The sequence below is a fragment of the Manis pentadactyla genome, chromosome 2, assembly GCF_030020395.1.
Source record: "Manis pentadactyla isolate mManPen7 chromosome 2, mManPen7.hap1, whole genome shotgun sequence".
Lineage (NCBI taxonomy): Eukaryota > Metazoa > Chordata > Mammalia > Pholidota > Manidae > Manis > Manis pentadactyla.
The window spans coordinates 86,303,217-86,324,356 of record NC_080020.1 but is presented as its reverse complement, the minus strand read 5'-3'; the positions used below and the strand labels follow the sequence as shown (position 1 = coordinate 86,324,356).

The 21,140-nt window shown below is 37.6% G+C and overlaps 1 protein-coding gene across 5 annotated transcripts in view; it reads right to left on the bottom strand.

Moving 5' to 3' along the window:
* ZNF366 (zinc finger protein 366) overlaps nucleotides 1–21,140 on the bottom strand; it is a 330,210-nt gene that overhangs the window by 287,344 nt on the left and 21,726 nt on the right. For 3 of the 5 annotated variants that reach the window (XM_057494406.1, XM_057494403.1, XM_057494411.1), the window contains exon 2: nucleotides 2,764–2,919. The exons of the other annotated variants lie outside the window; for them this stretch is intronic. The gene's annotated coding sequence lies outside the window, so the exon portion shown is untranslated. The remainder of the gene's footprint in view (nucleotides 1–2,763; nucleotides 2,920–21,140) is intronic. 5 annotated transcript variants of the gene reach the window in all.

The window sequence follows — 21,140 nt, the reverse complement described above, 5'->3', positions numbered from 1 at the left end:
TTATAACATCATACTTAAAGGTGATCACAGTACAAGATCTGAAAATATTTTAACTTACTTAGTTTTGACCCATAATTGTTCTGACACAACTGAAGTTAAGCTTTGGGTACAGAACTAAGGGACTGGTTTTAATAGCCAATAGGTCTTAAGTGTGTGCCATGTTAGTAAATTAAGACCTTTAAAGCATGGCCTAGTTTTCTCATGGTCCTACAAAAAAAGAACAGTTTATATAATCCAGAAAGACTTCTAAGGGATCTTTTCAGATTAATGCCTGTATCCAGGGAATCTTTTGCCCTCTGGGATTCTGAGCCCATAGTTATTTCTTCAGTGATTTCTTGAATCATACATAGGATAAGTACATTATTATCCATATCAGCTACAATTTTATTGTGTGGGAGAAATTTTTGAGGATTTTAAAAGTAATCCTTGTGCAGCACTTTTTATCTGGCAGTTCCATTTGCAAAGTAAATCCCTACCAATTAAATCTGCAGTTGTGTTACAGAAAGAAAGGAATGTCCTTCTGATAATGATTCCAAAGTATCAATTACAAATTGGAACTTGGGAAAGAACTTAAGATTTTTAGAAATGTTCATTATTTCAATGCTTCCAGTAAACTAAGGCAAATAAAGTTTGTTTTTCCTCACTCCTTCCACAATTTACTATATACTCTTAGATTTGTCTTTCATTATCTTATTTCACCATCTGGCACAACCAATCATTTTTGCTTTGAGACAAAATTCCTCTTTTTCTTTATTTAAAGTCTTTCTTGGTTTTCAAACAACTTTAAAATCTTACACTGAGGGATTGGATGTTCTATAGTAAGGAGATTAATGGTAGGTATAGTGGCTCCCATAGCAACAAGAAAGCTGTGTTAGTTCTTTTCAGAGTTTAGAATAAGGAAAGGAAAGCGTTTGGGCTTAATGTCACCCTTCAAGCAGCATCAATGGACACATTTTGAATAACTGTCCTTCTGTTTCTCAGCCAATCTGGAACATTGATTATTTCAATTGCCATTGTATTTGCAATTACTACAGGTATCCTTATATATAGGCTGCAGTTTTTAGAGAACAGAGGCCTTTCAGTTATTTTTAATTAGAGAGCCAAACATTCTATTGAGTTTCAGCTTATTTATTTCCTAAAGCTCTGAAAATATCTAGCCATTGAATATTTCTGGATTTCCAATTTTACATTTCAATTCTTTTTTATTATTTTATTATTCAATTCCCTATTTCAGATTTGATCCCATTTACAACAGAAGAAGATATATTTTTCTACCTTAGCTGTGGGTTTACTCCAGCTTCTATGTTATTTCCTGAAGTCTGTTTTTCACCTTTGTTTAGTTTACAATTTGAACATTTTTACAATTTTTCCTTTAAATAATCATTTCTGAAATTGCCTCATTGTAGTCAATGTTTTATTTTTGTCATTCTCTTAATACAATTTTTAAAAACGTTTAAAAGATTTAAATCTTTTCTTCTTATCTTTCTGCTCATTAAGCATTTTTCCTATCTGAGAGGCTAAGCATTAACTGAATGGATCTACAGTCGAGGAATTTAAGTATATAACTAAATATTAAATTCCATAATAAACTTATGCCTGTATTCTGGAAGTTTAGGAAAATCCTTAATTATGTTGCTTAACTTAGCTCTAGACAAGAATTTTAATTCAACCTCTGGTCTAGAAATTTTACAATATAATTGTTCTTTCCCTGAGAAAACCCTGAAAAAAGAATAGCTCGTTTAAAAGGTCAGGTAAAGCTAAATAGAAAAAAAAGAGAAATGCAAAGCAAATAGGTTTCAGAAGAATACAAAGTCTTTGAGAGAGACCATCTTGAGTTGGAATTTTTTTGAGGCCTTAGCATTTCAGTTAAAGAAACTACTGATTATTTGATACTTCGTCTTCTAGTATTTTTAGAGTTCCTCTTAATGTTAATTTAAAAATTGGAATGTCAAACTTGATATTATTCTTTTAAGTCAAAAATTTTTTGCTACTTACAAGGAAAAGTGCAAAAGTTAGAATTACAGTACTTCTTAAGGGGAATAGAAGCTCTCCCAGGAGGAAGATGCAATTTTGCCACAGACAAACCCATAACACACAAGAAAGGCCACTAAAGTCAGTCTATAGGGTGGGCTTTTGAAAGGCATTTGGTTTCCCCAACTAAGCAGCGACTAGGAAGGGGCCATACAGTCAACAACCTGATAATCCTTGACACTTCAGTACAGACAAAACAAAGTGAGCTTCTTTCACAAATTTGGACGCTAGACAAAGTTTCACAAACCCTTTTTTCACAGATTGATTGCTGATCTAACGGACTTCCAACCATTAGCTGTCAAGGCTGGCTTACACTGAATTGAAAATGTATCAAGCTTATGCTTCCATTTGTTCCCACGACGGAACACTCCCTCATACATTCAAAAGAAAGAAAAAAAACAGGACAAAGCAAAAACACATGAAACAAGACTGTATTTATAGACAAACAGCAAAAGTCAGGCAAGCAGCAGGAGAAATAAGCAGTTTAATGGCAAAAACGTTTCTCAAATGGCATACCTCCAAATCAAAAAGCCTAGTGACCTTGTACAAAGACCTATGTCTAATTATTTATAAAGTGGTGTACCTCTAAACCAAAAGGTCTAATTGCTCCATACAAAGATTAGGCCTAACCAAAGACCATTTGGTTGAAAATCCTAGAATAACAAAAATTAATTCAACAATGTGAATTCAGTGAAACAGTCAGAGATCAGATTATTGTTGAGACTGACTCACTTGACAACATATCTGAAGAGTAAAGAGTTACGGTACAAGGTGTCCAGTGAGTGCACCTGTTGGCTTCAGGGTCCTCTGTAATGCTGCCAAACAATGGTCTTCAAAATGATCTTGGTGGAACCTCCGAAATAGTCCAGTGAGACCATCACTCAACACCTGAAATAAAAGACAGCGCTAGCTTATTGCTTGTTACAGTAAGTGATGCTGATCAGTTAGCAACTGACCAAACAGTAAGTGATGCTGGTCAGTTAGCAACTTTTCAAACCAAAAAAATGGCCAATCTTATCTAAGTTTTAGGGGAAGCATGAAGTTGAGGAATTGGACCTTCAGAGGCATAAGTGGGTTGACATATCTGTAGAAGCATAGTTGCTAAGGTGGAACTATTATTGATTAAGTACCACTCAGAGGCATCAGCAGGAGTGAGTCTGTCCCTGATTGACTGACTTTCAGAAGTGAGAGGTTGACAGAGGGGTTGGCTTATAAAAGTGTGTTTACCAAAGCAAATTTTTTTTTTGTCAGAACAAGTTTAAAACCAGATATGGTGGCTACTTGTTATATGACTTAAGAGAAATCATTCTCTTCTTACATTTGTAAGAACTTTTTTATTCTCAAGCTCAAAAATAAGATAGAGGAAGGAAGAAAAAGTAAGAGAAATATTGGAAGCTACTAATGGTATCTAAAATGGTACAATCTACCACCGTGGAGCAGGTGCCAGCCTTAGTTAGATGGCAAAGTCTTTGGTATGAGTGAGATTTCTGTTTATGATTTTATTTTATATGGTTGAACCAATAGAAGAAGGAAAAGATGGATACTTCTAGAAGAAGAGTTACAGTTGAAATCTGTACATATTTAGATAATTTCAAAATTTCATTTGCTACTGGCATTAACACTTACTATACACAATATTCCTTTTTAGGAAATGTATTTGTAAAAATATATGTAATTTTGTTGAGAGGGTGTTCTTCATTCTGTTTTTCAGCCCCTTGGTTTTTCTTCTTTATTTCATCATGATAGCAAGGTTCTTTTCAGAGAACTTCATAACTTCACCTTTTTTTCATATTCAATATTGTAAGGCACTTCTACTTTTAATTTATGACACCCTCTTCATTTCCAGGGCAACTGGTTATAATGTTATTTGTAATCACAGAGTGAGAACTTCACAGAACTAAACATTAGAGAAAATAACTCTAAATTTAGTTTTGAAAGAAAGGAGGAAGATAGTTACCAGTATGATTAACAGCTTGATTTCTGCATTCAGACAGATCTGAAGTCCTATCTCCTCCATTTATGAATTGTGTGATTTGGCCCAAGTTACTCAACTTCTCTAAGCTTCTGTGTTCTCATCTGTGAAATGGTGATAATAAATAATGCCTACTTTATATGGCTTGAGAGAATTAAAAGCAATAAATTGTGTAGAGTGCTAGCATAGTTCCTGCACATAGTAGACATCTAGTAAATGGGATGCATTATTTTTGTAGTTAATAGAAAAAAAAATTGGAAAAGAAATACTAAAATACATAATTTGTGTACTTTTCTACTCTTGTTTCAATTTTGTTTCTGTATAAATAAAAATTACTTTAAATATTTTGAATCTCTTTATAATATTTACAACACAAAACCCTACTTAGATATTCACACTTTTTTAAAGTAAGATTTAATATATTTAATATTAACTATCTTAATATATTTATAGTAAGAAACAGCTTTAATTGGGTAAGGTTACAAGGGTGAGACCATGAGGTCAAAGAAAGCATGAGTTTGGCTAAAGTATCCAGGGAAGATGGTAATATATACTCCTAAAGATCTGTCCCTTCAGCCACCCTCAGGCCATTCAATTACTTAATAAATGGAGCCACAGGCTGCTGTAGCAAAGAATAATGAAGTGCCCCATTGGCACAGGGCCCCCTGATCTTTACGAATGTCTCAAAGATACAAGGACATAGAGAAGGCTTGCAAAAGGACAACTAATACTTTTGTGAAGTTGGTGGTCATTGCATCCTGGGAAAGCAAAAGAAAACTTCTGAACAACTCTGGTTGAATAATTATCTATTAAATGAATGTACTATAATATATTTTTCCATTTCCCTTTAGGAACATGTAGTTTTTCCTAATTACTGTCATTATAAATGATGATGCTACAAGCATCCTCTTACAAGCATCATCATAGAAGTTTCTTTGTATATAGAACTTTTTTATGCCACTGAAGCAGCGTGGCACAGTGACTGAGTCCAGAACCAGGAGCTTCAAACCTCAGCTCTCCTGCTGTCCAGTCATGTGATCTTAAGCAATTTGTTTAATCTTGGCATCCCTCCTTATCTGTAAAATGACTATAATAAAAGTATCTACTTCATATGGCTGCTATGAAGATTAAATGAGTTAATATATGTAAAGCACTTAGGAAAGTGCCTGGCACCAAATAAGCATTCTAGGTGGTAATTACTATTAACAGTGAAGTTTTGTCATAGGATGAATCTTCAGTTGTAAAGAGCATTTATATCTTTATGGTCTCAATATTTAATATTTAATCACTTTCTAAAAATTCTATTTCATCAATTTATACTGACAATAGCAGTGCCTAGGTACTTATTTTTCCATAGCCTTGTTCATAACTTTATGATTTTCCTTATACTTTTAAATTCATTAAGTGTGAGGTGGTACCTTTTTGTTATTTTTAATGCAAATTTATTTAATTGCTGTTGAAGGTACTTTTTTAAGTTTTCTCTTATTTGAATACTGTGAGTATCCTGTGGTTCTTTAGGGGTTTTATTGTTAAGTTCAGCTCTGACTAAAGACTGATGCACTTAAAATTTCAGTAGCTCATCTGTCATATTCTTAACTTGCATTATTCTTAACTTGCATTAAACTCAGTCCATTTTTTTTATCTTCCTTTATTGATTTTTGTTGATATTTAAAATGTTTATATAGTCATACATTCATCTTCTATTTTTTAAATTTCTGTTTCCTTGGCTATTTTTCTTCCTATTTTCTTACAGTTTGTTTTGTTAGTATTTAACTTCCAGAAGTTTTCTCCTTAAAGGCAGAAATTCTGTTAGTCATCATTGTATCTACATGCCTAGCCAGTCCCAACACATAATGGGCAACCAGTAAATATTTGTGGAATGACTAAATAAGTGAAGGAACAAGTGAATGGCTTCAGTAGTCCAGAGACCACACAAACTCAGAATTAGATAATAAGATCACATTTTCTTTAGTAGCCAAATTACAAAAACCATGACCCTGAATTCCACAAATTATAAGAACCCACTCTTCCTTAGATCTCCTTTGCTCAGACCTCTTACACATTCTACTAAATCACTTCTCTTGATAACTTATCACCACTGTTGGAGACTAGCAGATCATTCCTGCCAGCTGATAACTAGCTTCTCCGAATATCACTCTGCCCAGTTTCTCTCCCAGTATGGACACTCATTTCTCCCTTAATTCTCCACAGAACAGCTAAGACAAGAATAAAACAATTAACAAAATTATACTGCAGATTTGGGGATGAAATAACAAGAATACAATGTAGATTACAACCACTGCTAAATGACATTATTTTTGAACATCCAGTGTGACAGTAGCCAGCTCACCCCCAGTCTCCATGCATAGCCACCACACTCTGGAATACTGGCCTAGATCCCCTATGGTGGGAGTGGGAGTGTGAATGTGTATGTGCTCATGCATGTGCACGTGTGTGTACATGTACACAAAGAACACAGAGAGAGGGAGAGAAACAGGGATGATCAGAGAGATCTTTCCTCTCTAAATCCATGCCCTGTCCCATATGGCTGTTGTGAAGATTAAATGAGTTAAACCAATTAAAAGACTGACAGTGGGAACACCCACCCATGAAGAGTGTAATCTGGCTCTCATGGCTCCAACAAGGCAATAAACGTTAGCAGTGCATTTCCCAAGTCTGAGTTATTCTGTCTTAAATGACACTGTGAAAGGCACCAGGGATCCAATCCAAGTATTATTGTACCAAGTCCAGTCCTACTGATTCCCTTTCATGCACTTTATCTCCAGCACAAAGAGATCATGCCTACACAACCCTCTTGGCATGGTCCAGTGTGACAATCTCCTGTAAGCAATTAGTTGGACAAAACACACACACACACCATCTATCTCTCTCTTTCTTCCACAAAAATAAACAGTTCTTTGCAAGGAGAGTTCAGATAAATCCACACTATGGGGTGCTATAGTCTGAATGTTTGCCTCCCCCCCAAATTCATATGTTGAAATCCTAATGCCCAATGTGATGCATAAGGAGGTGGGGCCTTTGGAAAGGTGCTTAAATCATGAAGGTGGAACCCTCAAGAATGAGATTAGTGCCTTATAAATGAGGCCCCAGATATATCTCTAGCCCTTTCCATCATGTGAAGATTCAATGAGAAACCTGTCACCCAGAAGTGCTGGCACCCTGATCTCGGACTTTCAGTCTCCAGAACTGTGAGTAACAAACTTCATTGTTTATAAATTACCCAGTCTGGTATTTTATGAGCAACCCAAATGGACTAAGACACAGGGATATATTTTTCCTCTCTGGTTCCAAAAGGACATACACCAGCCAAAAAACCCAATTTGCTTTCCTAAATCAAACTTGTCAGCTTACTGGAGATTTCAATTTCCTCCAAAAGCAGCAATTGAATATTTACTCTACATTTATGTAATTAATGCTCCACCATTTATAAAATCAACTCTCAGCTTTAAATTATTAGTTTTTCCCATTTTATGTCAAGAAAGGACAACCCTGTATGCTTTCAAGGTATTTAAGACTGGATTTTGAATTTTATCAAATACCACTTGGGGCTTTTATTGATATGACCATATAGTTTTATTATTGAAGTTATTGATATGTGGTTTTTAATAATAGTTCTCACTTTGATTGAATCATTCATTAATTGAATTTCCCTGATTCCCCAGTTTTGAGTAGTCTCCCATCACTCTTTATCACATCTCACATTTTATTCTTGTAATGGTAGTTAATCACTATCTAGAATTATCTTTTTCACTTGTTTACATGTTTATTATTAGTCCCCTATGCATGGACCCCTTCCTGGTACTGCTGCTTTGAAACACTTACTGGTCAGATCATCACTGATACATTAAATTGCGATATACCCTGATACAGTGTTAAAAGTATTATCTTGGAGCTGATAGATTCCAAAGCTGCTTCCTAAATCTTGGCTCTCCTGCAGATCTATTTTCAAGTTATCTCTGTGCAGAAGTGGATTTTCACCCAGGAGAGAGCTCTGTGTGGAACTGGTATGTCTCAATTTCTGAGGTAAAGTTCTGACCTGCTGCTAATATCTGTTGCCACTGGACACAGGAAGACCAGGGATTTATAAATCCTTTCATTCAGAGATTGTACAAATAAGAACCCATCATCCTTAAATTTTTTTTAGCAAAATATGAACTATTTCTAAGCAAATAGTATAATTAAGACATCAGCACTAGGTAGGAAGTAATACTTGGATTCCAGTCCAGATATTTTCACTTTTTTTACCATGTGACCTTGGTCAAGTTATTCATCCTCTTAGATACTTCCTCTGTAAAATGAGGGAACTGCATTAGGTTTATCAATGCCTTCCACTTGCAATTCAAAATGAATCATTTATTAAAGAAAATTTATAAAATTAATATTGATAAACTACTCTTTTTGCATCTAAGTAGTTAAAATAAACCATTAGGTACTGCTATCTTACTAGGGTATAATGATAGCTTAGTGAAATTTTTGCACTCGAACATCAAATCATCTCTTCCAATTAGATGGCGTGAATCAAATGATTAGGAGATGTATTTCTGCAGTGGAAAACAGAGGTAGTGTCCTAGGCCTCTCTGTGTATTGTAAAACTGCTGCTCCCTCTCTCTTTCCCCCTCTCGCTTCAATGCAGCCACAGCAGGACAGTGCTAGTGCAATGTGGCCCTTTCTTCTGGCCACAGCTAATCACCTGTGGTCCAAGTTTGGGCACACTTAGTCAAGGCCAGTAAGTCCCATCCCCAAAAACTTGGGTCTTCGATAGGAAAGAAAATGGAGAGTTGATCCCTAATGCTTAAGGCCATAAAATGTAAACCATGGATAATACCAGGCAGCCATGTTCCTCATGGGAAAGATGGTCTGCAGCAACAAGAGGCAAGTAGAGATCTGACATTTCTGGTCCATAGCATAGGTTGTATTTCTATTAGCATAGGTTGTTCAAATTTTTTGATAAATACCCAGTGTTCTTTCAATAAGTTCTTCTTTTTGCCTTAGCTGGTCAATTTGGTTTTGTTGCCTTCTCTCCTCACCCTTAAAAAAAAAAATCTAAAGTAATACAAGTTCTATCTAAATAAATTAAAATCATCAGATAATCTCCCTGCCTTAAACAAGGTATGATTACTTCACTTATAGTCCTGTCTGTGACTTCTATAATACTGCCTTGAGTTACCTACTCATATTACTCCTTTCCTTTAAATTGAAAGATTTCCATTTTAACTTATTAGAAAAAGATGTAATTTCTTGAGCTAAAATTGACCTGTACAACTTAGAGATATTTTCACCTTGTTTCTTTTACTTCTGAGCCCTTCTCCTTCAGAGTCTATTGCACAGAATGCTATACTTTCCTGTAAAGGAAAATTCTATAGCCACAGATCAGTAAACTATATATTTCTGTTGCACCTGTAAAGTGAGCCTTAATTTCATCTAGTCAGGTCTTGAAATGAGAGGAAAAAAACAAAAAATGTGTAATATTTTATAAGAAATAATCCTTTGAACCAAAACAACTTAAGATATACTACAAATATGGTAAATCATCAAATAGCAATTTGAGCATTCTGCCTCCTCAGCAATCCAAATTCCAGTATTATTTCCATTTGTAACAATGTAATTATGCACTGCATATTTAGAACATATTTCTGAAGAAGGAACAAAAATTATTTGAGCAAAAATATTACTAATCAACATAGAAAAAATGGTTAATTAGAAAATGGGAAAGGTGACCAGGGATATAAATTAATAGCTTATCCACAACTATTATTGTAATTTTTCTTTATTTTCATTTTTCAGATGTCTTCTCAACTCATATGTTCTTCATAATAAAATTCCCTAATGATTTTTCTTTCTAATCTATGTGACTATGCATTACCTCAGAAAAATCTGATTCCAAGATTAGAAAGCTTTCCTTCTGTTTAGTCCTTAGGGACCATCAGATATGTTTTCTCCCACAGGCAATACAAGTCCTGAAAAGGAGAAAGGGCTTTCATGTCTTAAAATTCATTTATCTGACTATACAATCATTACCAGGGTAGGCAAAACAAATCCAAATTACCACTTCCACTAGAGAAGAGACAGATCTCATTTTAGAATGCTTTAAATCTTCCCTGACAGGAATGCTAAGAAAAGCATAACATACGGAATCACAAATTGGTCTTTTGACAAACTGCCAATCTAACGACTCCTAACAGAAGAACAACAGTGAATACTAAGGACAAAACAAAAGTAATAGCCAAGAAATGCAGTTGAAAATCAAACAAAAAGTGGAAAGGAAAGGGGAAAAAAGGAGCCAGTCCAGCATACATGTAACTTCAGAGCCTCAAGGGAAACTTTATAAGGAAATCTTTTATTGCTTTAAAATTTATGAATAAATATCATTATAGTAGAAAGTCCCTGTGGTTTGGTGGAATACTTTGGATGCTTGGTTATTATGACCCCAGAACTTCTAGAGCAGAAATTTAAAGTTAGAAAAAGACTTTCCTATTTTGTCTCCAAGGATGATTTATTTTAAAAGATGACATATATTTTAAATTGTACAAAGAAAACAAAAATGATCACAAACACATGGAGGCTTAACAACATGCTCCTAAATAATCAATGTATCAATGACCAAATTAAAACAGAGATCAAGCAATATATGGAGACAAATGAAAACAACAGCATAATGCCCCAACTTCTGTGGGATGCACCTAAGGCAGTTCCAAGAGGAAAGTATATAGCATTCCAGGCATATTTAAAGAAGGAAGAACAATCCCAAATGAATAATATAAATTCACAAAAATTGAAACTGGAAAAGAACAAAAAATAAGACCCAAAGTCAGCAGAAGGAGGGACATAATAAAGATAAGAGAAGAAATAAATAAAATTGAGAAGAATAAAACAATAGAAAAAATAAATGAAATCAACAGCTGGTTCTTTGAAAAAATAAACAAAATAGATAAACCCCTAGCCACACTTATTAAGAAAAAAAGAGAATCTACACACATAAACAAAACCAGAAATGCGAAAGGAAAAATCATGACAGACCCCACAGAAATACAAAGAATTATAAGAAAATACTATGAAAAACTATATGCTAACAAACTGGATAACCTAGAAGAAATGGACACCTTTCTAGAAAAATACAACCTTCCAAGGCTGACCCAGAAAGAAACAGAAAATATGAACAGACCAATTACCAGAAACAAAATAGAATTGGTAATCAAAAAACTACCTAAGAACAAAACCCCTAAACCAGATGGCTTCACTGCTGAATTTTATCAAACACTTAGTAAAGACCTAATACGCATCCTTCTTAAAGTTTTCCAAAAAGTAGAAGAAGAGGGAACTTCCAAACTCATTCTATGAGGTCAGTATCACTCTAATACAAAATGAGGCAAAGACACCACAAAAAAAGAAAGTTACAGACCAATATCCCTGATGCACATAGATGCAAAAATACTCAACAAAATATTAGCAAACCGAATTCAAACATATATCCAAAAGATCATCCACCATGATTGAGTGGGATTTATTCCAGGGATGCAAGGATGGTACAATATTAGAAAATCCTTCAATATCATCTACCACATCAACAAAAAGAAGGATAAAAACCACATGATCATCTCCATAGATGCTGAAAAAGCATTCAACAAAATTCAACATCCATTCATGATAAAAACTCTCAACAAAATGGGTACAGAGGGCAAGTACCTCAACATAATAAAGGCCATATAAAACAAACCCACAGCCAACATCATACTTAACAATGAGAAACTGAAAGCTATTCCTTTAAAATCGGGAACAAGACAAGGATGCCCATTCTCCCGCTTTTACTCAACATAGTACTGGAGGTCCTAGCCACAGCAATCAAACAACACAAAGAAATAAAAGCCATCCAAATTGGTAAGGAAGAAGCCAAACTGTCCCTGTTTGCAGATGACATGATATTGTACATAAAAAGTCCTGAAGAATCCACTCCAAAACTACTAGAACAAATATCTGAATTCAGCAAAGTTGCAGGATACAAAATTAATACACAGAAATCTGTTCCATTCCTATACACTAATGATGAACTAGCAGAAAGAGAAATCAGGAAAACAATTCCATTCACAATTGCATCAAAGAGAATAAAATGCCTAGGAATAAACCTAACAACAGAAGTGAAAGACCTAACCCTGAAAACTACAAGACACTCTCGAGAGAAATTTAAGAGGACACTAATAAATGGAAATTCATCCTATTTTCTTGGGTAGGAAGAATTAACATTGTCAAAATGGCCATCCTACCTAAAGCAATCTACAGATTCAATGCAATCCCTATCAAAATACCAACAGCATTCTTCAATGAACTAGAACAAATAGTTCTAAAAATCTCATGGAACCACAAAAGACCCTGAATAGTCAAAGCAATCCTGAGAAGGAAGAATATAGCAGGGGGGATCTCATTTTTCAACTTCAAGCTCTACTACAAAGCCACAGCAATCAAGACAATTAGGTATTGGCACAAGAACAGACCCAAAGACCAGTGGAACAGAATAGAGAGTCCAGATATTAACCCAAGCATATATGGTCAATTAATATACGATAAAGGAGCCATGGATATACAATGGGGAAATAACCGTCTCTTCAACAGCTGGTGTTGGCAAAACTGGACAGCTACATGTAAGAGAATTAAACTAGATTACTCTCTAACTCCATACATAAAAGTAAACTTGGTGGAGGTGGAGCCAAGATGGCGGCGTGAGTAGAGCAGTGGAAATCTCCTCCCAAAACTACATATATCTATGAAAATATAACAAAGACAACTCTTCCTAGAATAAAGACCAGAGGACACAGGACAACATCCAGACCACATACACACCTGCGAGAACCCAGTGCCTCGTAAACGGGGAAAGATACAAGCTCCAGCCCGGCGGGACCCGAGAGTCCCTCCACCCAGCTCCCGGCGGGAGAAGAGTAGGCAGAGCGGGAGGGAGACAGAGCCCAGGACTGCTGAACACCCAGCCCCAGCCATCCGGACCAGGGCACAGACACAATGCATGCACAGGGCCCTGGATACTAGGCAAACAGGGCAGCAAGAATGGTGAGAGGGTACCGGAGGCCTGGCGCCAGAGGACATAAGAAAAGCGAGTGGCTATTTTTTTTTTTTTTGCTGTTTTGTTTTGGCGAGCGCTTTTTGGAAGTCTTAAAGGGATAGGGACCCCAATACTAGGGAAACAGGGCAGCAAGACCGATGAGCAGATGCCTGAGGCTGGCGCCAGAGAATAAAGAAAAACGAGTGGCCATTATTTATTTATTTATTTATTTTTTTATTTAAAAAATTTTTTTTGTGTGTGGTCGTTTTGTTTTGGCGCGTGCTTTTTGGAAGTCTTAAAGGGGCAGGGTGGGACACTTAATCCAGAGGTAGGGAATCCAGGGATCTCTGGGCACCCTAATCCCCTGGGCTGCAGGGAGCAGGGAGGCCCCTTACGGAGATAAATAGCCTCCCGCCACTACCCCTCCAACGGTACTCCACCACTTTGGAGTAGCAGCCCGAGCCAGGCCACGCCCACAGCAACAGCAGAAATAAACTCCATAGCAGCCGGGCAGGAAGCAGAAGCCCTGTCTGCACGCAGCTGCGCAGCACAAGCCACTAGAGGTCGCTGTTCTCCCAGGAGAGGAGGGCCACAAACCAACAAGAAGGGAAGTTCTTCCAGCCGTCACTCCTTCCAGCTCTGCAAACTATTCCTATCACCATGAAAAGGCAAAACTACAGGCAGACAAAGATCACAGAGACAACACAAGAGAAGGAGACAGACCTAACCAGTCTTCCTGACAAAGAATTCAAAATAAAAATCATAAACATGCTGACAGAGATGCAGAGAAATACGCAAGAGATATGGGATGAAGTCCAGAGGGAGATCACAGATGCCAGAAAGGAGATTACAGAAATGAAACAAACTCTGGAAAGGTTTATAAGCAGACTGGATAGGATGCAAGAGGCCATTGATGGAATTGAAATCAGAGAACAGGAACACATAGAACCTGACATAGAGAGAGATAAAAGGATCTACAGGAATGAAACAATATTAAGAGAACTGTGTGACCAATCCAAAATGAACAATATCCGTATTATAGGGATACCAGAAGAAGAAGAGAGAGGAAAAGGGATGGAAAGTATCTTGGAAGAAACAATTGCTGGAAACTTCCCCAAACAGGGGGAGGAAATAATCGAACAGACCACGGAAATACACAGAACCCCCAACAGAAAGGATCCAAGAAGGACAACAACAAGACACATAATAATTAAAATGGCAAAGATTAAGGACAAGGAAAGAGTTTTAAAGGCAGCTAGAGAGAAAAAGGTCACCTATAAAGGAAAACCCATCAGGCTAACATCAGACTTCTCGACAGAAACCCTACAGGCCAGAAGAGAATGGCATGATATATTTAATGCAATGAAATAGAAAGGCCTTGAACCAAGGATACTGTATCCAGCATGATTATCATTTAAATATGATGATGGGATTAAACAATTCCCAGACAAACAAAAGCCGAGGGAATTTGCTTCCCACAAACCACCTCTACAGGACATCTTACAGGGACTGCTCTAGATGGGAGCACTCCTAGAAAGAGCACAGAACAAAACACCCAACATATGAAGAATCAAGGAGGAGGAACAAGAAGGGAGAGAAGAAAAGAATCTCCAGACAGTGTATATAACAGCTCAATAAGTGAGCTAAGTTAGGCAGTAAAATACTAAAGAGGCTAACCTTGAACCTTTGGTAACCACGAATTTAAAGCCTGCAATGGCAATAAGTACATATCTTTCAATAGGCACCCTAAATGTAAATGGATTGAATGTACCAATCAAAAGACACAGAGTAACAGAATGGATAAAAAAGCAAGACCCATCTATATGCTGCTCAAGAAACTCACCTCAAACCCAAAGACATGTACAGACTAAAAGTCAAGGGATGGAAAAACATATTTCAGGCAAACAACAGCGAGAAGAAAGCAGGGGTTGCAGTACTAATATCAGACAAAATAGACTTCAAAACAAAGAAAGTAACAAGACATAAAGAAGGACACTACATAATGATAAAGGGCTCAGTCCAACAAGAGGATATAACCGTTCTAAATATATATGCACCCAACACAGGAGCACCAGCATATGTGAAACAAATACTAACAGAACTAAAGGGGAAAATAGACTGCAATGCATTCATTCTAGGAGACTTCAACACACCACTCACCCCAAAGGATAGATCCACCGGGCAGAAAATAAGTAAGGACATGGAAGCACTGAACAACACAGTAGAGCAGATGGACCTAATAGACATCTATAGAACTCTACATCCAAAAGCAAAAGAATATACATTCTTCTCAAGTGCACATGGAACATTCTCCAGAATAGACCACATACTAGGCCACAAAAAGAGCCTCAGTAAATTCCAAAAGATTGAAATCCTACCAACCAACTTTTCAGACCACAAAGGCATAAAACTAGAAATAAACTGTACTAAGCAAAAAGGCTCACAAACACATGGAGGCTTAACAACACGCTCCTAAATAATCAATGGATCAATGACCAAATCAAAATGGAGATCCAGCAATATATGGAAACAAATGACAACAACAACACTAAGCCCCAACTTCTGTGGGACGCAGCGAAAGCAGTCTTAAGAGGAAAGTATATAGTGATCCAGGCACACTTGAAGAAGTATGTACAATCCCAAATGAATAGTCTAACATCACAATTATCGAAATTGGAAAAAGAAAAACAAATGAGGCCTAAAGTCAACAGAAGGAGAGACATAATACAGATCAGAGAAGAAATAAACAAAATTGAGAAGAATAAAACAATAGCAAAAATAAATGAAACCAAGAGCTGGTTCTTTGAGAAAATAAACAAAATAGATAAGCCTCTAGCCAAACTTATTAAGAGAAAAAGAGAACCAACACAAATCAACAGAATCACAAATGAGAACAGAAAAATCAGGACAGACTCCACAGAAATACAAAGAATTATTAAAGACTACTATGAAAATCTATATGCCAACAAGCTGGAAAACCTAGAAGAAATGGAAAACTTCCTAGAAAAATACAACCTTCCAAGACTGACCAAGGAAGAAACATAAAAGTTAAACAAACCAATTATGAGCAAAGAAATTGAAACGGTAATCAAAAAACTACCCAAGAACAAAACACTCGGGCCGGACGGATTTACCTCGGAATTTTATCAGACACACAGAGAAGACATAATACCCATTCTCCTTAAAGTTTTCCAAAAAATAGAAGAGGAGGGAATACTCCCAAACTCATTCTATGAAGCCAACACCACCCTAATACAAAAACCAGGCAAAGACCCCGCCAAAAAAGAAAATTATAGGCCAATATCCCTGATGAATGTAGATGCAAAAATACCTAATAAAATATTAGCAAACCGAATACAAAAGTATATCAAAAGGATCATACACCATGACCAAGTGGGATTCATCCCAGGGATGCAAGGATGGTACAACATTCGAAAATCCAACAACATCATACACCACATCAACAAAAAGAAAGACAAAAACCACATGATTATCTCCATAGATGCTGAAAAAGCATTTGACAAAGTTCAACATCCATTCATGTTAAAAACTCTCAGCAAAATGGGAATAGAGGGCAAGTACCTCAACATAATAAAGGCCATCTATGATAAACCGACAGCCAACATTATATTGAACAGCGAGAAGCTGAAAGCATTTCCACTGAGATCAGGAACTAGACAGGGATGCCCAGTATCCCCACTGCTATTTAACATAGTACTGGAGGTCCTAGCCACGGCAATCAGACAAAACAAAGAAATACAAGGAATCCAGATTGGTAAAGAAGAAGTTAAACTGTCACTATTTGCAGATGACATGATATTGTACATTAAAAACCCTAAAGACTCCACCCCAAAACTACAAGAACTGATATTGGAATACAGCAAAGTTGCAGGATACAAAATTAACACACAGAAATCTGTAGCTTTCCTATACACTAAAAATGAACCAATAGAAAGACAAATCAGGAAAACAATTCCATTCACAATTGCATCAAAAAGAATAAAATACCTAGGAATAAACCTAACCAAAGAAGTGAAAGACTTATACTCTGAAAACTACAAGTCACTCTTAAGAGAAGTTAAAGGGGACACTAACAGATGGAAACTCATCCCATGCTCGTGGCTAGGAAGAATTAATATCGTCAAAATGGCCATCCTGCCCAAAGCAATATACAGATTTGATGCAATCCCTATCAAATTACCAGCAACATTCTCCAATGAACTGGAACAAATAATTCAAAAATTCATATGGAAATACCAAAGACCTCGAATAGCCAAAGCAATCCTGAGAAAGAAGAATAAAGTAGGGGGGATCTCACTCCCCAATTTCAAGCTCTGCTATAAAGCCATAGTAATCAAGACAATTTGGTACTGGCACAAGAACAGAGCCACAGACCAGTGGAACAGACTAGAGACTCCAGAAGTTAACCCAAACATATATCAATTAATATTTGATAAAGGAGCCATGGACATACAATGGCGAAATGACAGTCTCTTCAACAGATGGTGCTGGCAAAACTGGACAGCTACATGTAGGTGAATGAAACTGGACCATTGTCTAACCCCATATACAAAAGTAAACTCAAAATGGATCAAAGACCTGAATGTAAGCTATGAAACCATTAAACTCGTGAAAAAAAACATAGGCAAAAAACTCTTAGACATAAACATGAGCGACCTCTTCTTGAACATATCTCCCCGGGCAAGGAAAACAACAGCAAAAATGAACAAGTGGGACTATAGTAAGCTGAAAAGCTTCTGTACAGCAAAAGACACCATCAATAGAACAAAAAGGAACCCTACAGTATGGGAGAATATATTTGTAAATGATAGATCCGATAAAGGCTTGACGTCCAAAATATATAAAGAGCTCACATGCCTCAACAAAAAAAAAATCAAATAATCCAATTAAAAAATGGGCAGAGGAACTGAACAGACAGTTCTCCAAAAAAGAAATACAGATGGCCAACAGACATATGAAAAGATGCTCCATATCACTAATTATCAGAGAAATGCAAATTAAAACTACAATGAGGTATCACCTCACACCAGTAAGGATGGCTGCCATCCAAAAGACAAACAACAACAAATGTTGGCGAGGCTGTGGAGAAAGGGGAACCCTCCTACACTGCTGGTGGGAATGTAAACTAGTTCAACCATTGTGGAAAGCAGTATGGAGGTTCATCAAAATGCTCAAAACAGACTTACTATTTGACCCAGGAATTCCACTCCCAGGAATTTACCCTAAGAATGCAGCACTCCAATTTGAAAAAGACAGATGCACCCCTATGTTTATCGCTGCACTGTTTACAATAGCCAAGATATGGAAGCAACCTAAATGTCCATCAGTAGATGAATGGATAAAGAAGATGTGGTACATATACACAATGGAATACTACTCAGCCATAAGAAGAGGGTAAATCCTACCATTTACAGCAACATGGATGGAGCTGGAGGGTATTATGCTCAGTGAAATAAGCCAAGCGGAGAAAGACAAATACCAAATGATTTCACTCATCTGTGGAGTATAAGAACAAAGGAAAAACTGAAGGAACAAAACAGCAGCGGAATCACAGAACCCAAGAATGGACTAACAGGTACCAAAGGGAAAGGGACTGGGGAGGATGGGTGGGTAGTGAGGGATAAGGGGGGGAGGAAGAAGGGGGGCATTAAGATCAAGATGCATGGGGGGGCGGGAGAAAGGGGAGGGCTGTACAACACAGAGAAGACAAGTAGTGATTCTACAACATTTAGCTATGCTGATGGACAGTGACTGTAAAGGGGTTTATAGCAGGGACCTGGTATAGGGGAGAGCCTAGTAAACATAATATTCTTCATGTAAGTGTAGATTAAAGATAACAAAAAAAAAGAAAGAAAAGGGGGATTACTCCATGATAGGAGAAAACGAACTGTAAATCAATGATTAATGCATGCTTTAAATATCCTTAATTTTGATCACTTAAAGGGTGTCAAATGATCGGCTATGAAGGTACACTTTTCTGATAATATTCTTTTCTCTTAAAAAAAAAAAAAAAGGAGAGGAGAGGGGCGGAAGATGGCGGCGTGAGTAGAGCAGCGGAAGTCTCCTCCCAAAACAACATATATCTATGAAAATATAACAAAGACAACCCTTCCTAGAATAAAGACCAGAGGACACAGGACAATATCCAGACCACATCCACACCTGAGAGAACCCAGCGCCTCATGAAGGGGGTAAGATACAAGCCCCGGCCCGGAGGGAGGCGAGCGCCCCTCCTCCCAGCTCCCGGCGGGAGAAGAATAGGCAGAGCGGGAGGGAGACGGAGCCCAGGACTGCCGAACACCCAGCCCCAGCCATCCAGGCCAGAGTGCAGGGCCCTCGATACTAGGAAAACAGGGCAGCAAGAACAGTGAGCGGGCACTGGAGGCCGGGCGCCGGAGGACATAAGAAAAGCGTGCAACATTTTTTTTTTTTTTTTTTGCTTTTTTGCTGTTTTGTTTTGGCGAGCGCTTTTTGGAAGTCTTAAAGGGATAGGGACCCCAATACTAGGGAAACAGGGCAGCAAGACCGGTGAGCAGAGGCCTGAGGCTGGCATCAGAGAATAAGGAAAAACAAGCGACCACCCTTTTTTTTTTTAATTAAAAAAAAATTTTTTTTTTTTAATTTAAAATTTTTTTTTTTTTTTTTTTTTTGGTGGTTGTTGTTTTGTTTTGGCGGGTGCTTTTTGGAAGTCTTAAAGGGGCAGGGCGGGTCACTTAATCCAGAGGTAGGGAATCCGGGGATGTCTGGGCACCCTGACCCCTGGGCTGCAGGGAGCAGGGAGGCCCCTTACCGAGATAAATAGCCTCCCAGCCGCTCCTGCTCCAAAGCGACTCCACCATTTTGGAGTAGCTGCCCGAGCCAGGCCACGCCCACAGCAACAGAGGAGATTAACTCCATAGCAGCCGGGCAGGAAGCAGAAACCCTGTCTGCACGCAGCTGCGCAGCACAAGCCACTAGAGGTCGCTGTTCTCCCAGGAGAGGAGGGCCACAAACCAACAAGAAAGGAAGTTCTTCCAGCCGTCACTCGTCCCAGCTCTGCAAACTATTCCTATCACCATGAAAAGGCAAAGCTACAGGCAGACAAAGATCACAGAGACAACACCAGAGAAGGAGACAGACCTAACCAGTCTTCCTGAAAAAGAATTCAAAATAAGAATCATAAACATGCTGACAGAGATGCAGAGAAATACGCAAGAGAAATGGGATGAAGTCCGGAGGGAGATCACAGATGCCAGAAAGGAGATCGCAGAAATGAAACAAATTCTGGAAGGGTTTATAAGCAGAATGGATAGAATGCAAGAGGCCATTGATGGAATTGAAATCAGAGAACAGGAACGCATAGAAGCTGACATAGAGAGAGACAAAAGGATCTCCAGGAATGAAACAATACTAAGAGAACTGTGTGACCAATCCAAAAGGAACAATATCCGTATTATAGGGGTCCCAGAAGAAGAAGAGAGAGGAAAAGAGATGGAAAGTATCTTAGAAGAAATAATTGCTGAAAACTTCCCCAAACTGGGGGAGGAAATAATCGAACAGACCACGGAAATACACAGAACCCCCAACAGAAAGGATCCAAGAAGGACAACACCAAGACACATAATAATTAAAATGGCAAAGATCAAGGACAAGGAAAGAGTGTTAAAGGCAGCTAGAGAGAAAAAGGTCATCTATAAAGGGAAACCCATCAGGCTAACATCAGACTTCTCGACAGAAACCCTACAGGCCAGAAGAGAATGGCATGATATATTTAATACAATGAAACAGAAGGGACGTGAACCAAGGATACTGTATCGAGCACGACTATCATTCAAATATGACGGTGGGATTAAACAATTCCCAGACAAACAAAAGCTGAGGGAATTTGCTTTCCACAAACCACCTCTACAGAACATCTTACAGGGACTGCTCTAGATGGGAGCACTCCTAGAAAGAGCACAGCACAAAACACCCAACATATGAAGAATCGAGGAGGAGGAACAAGAAGGGAGAGAAGAAAAGAATCTCCAGACAGTGTATATAACAGCTCAATAAGCGAGCTAAGTTAGG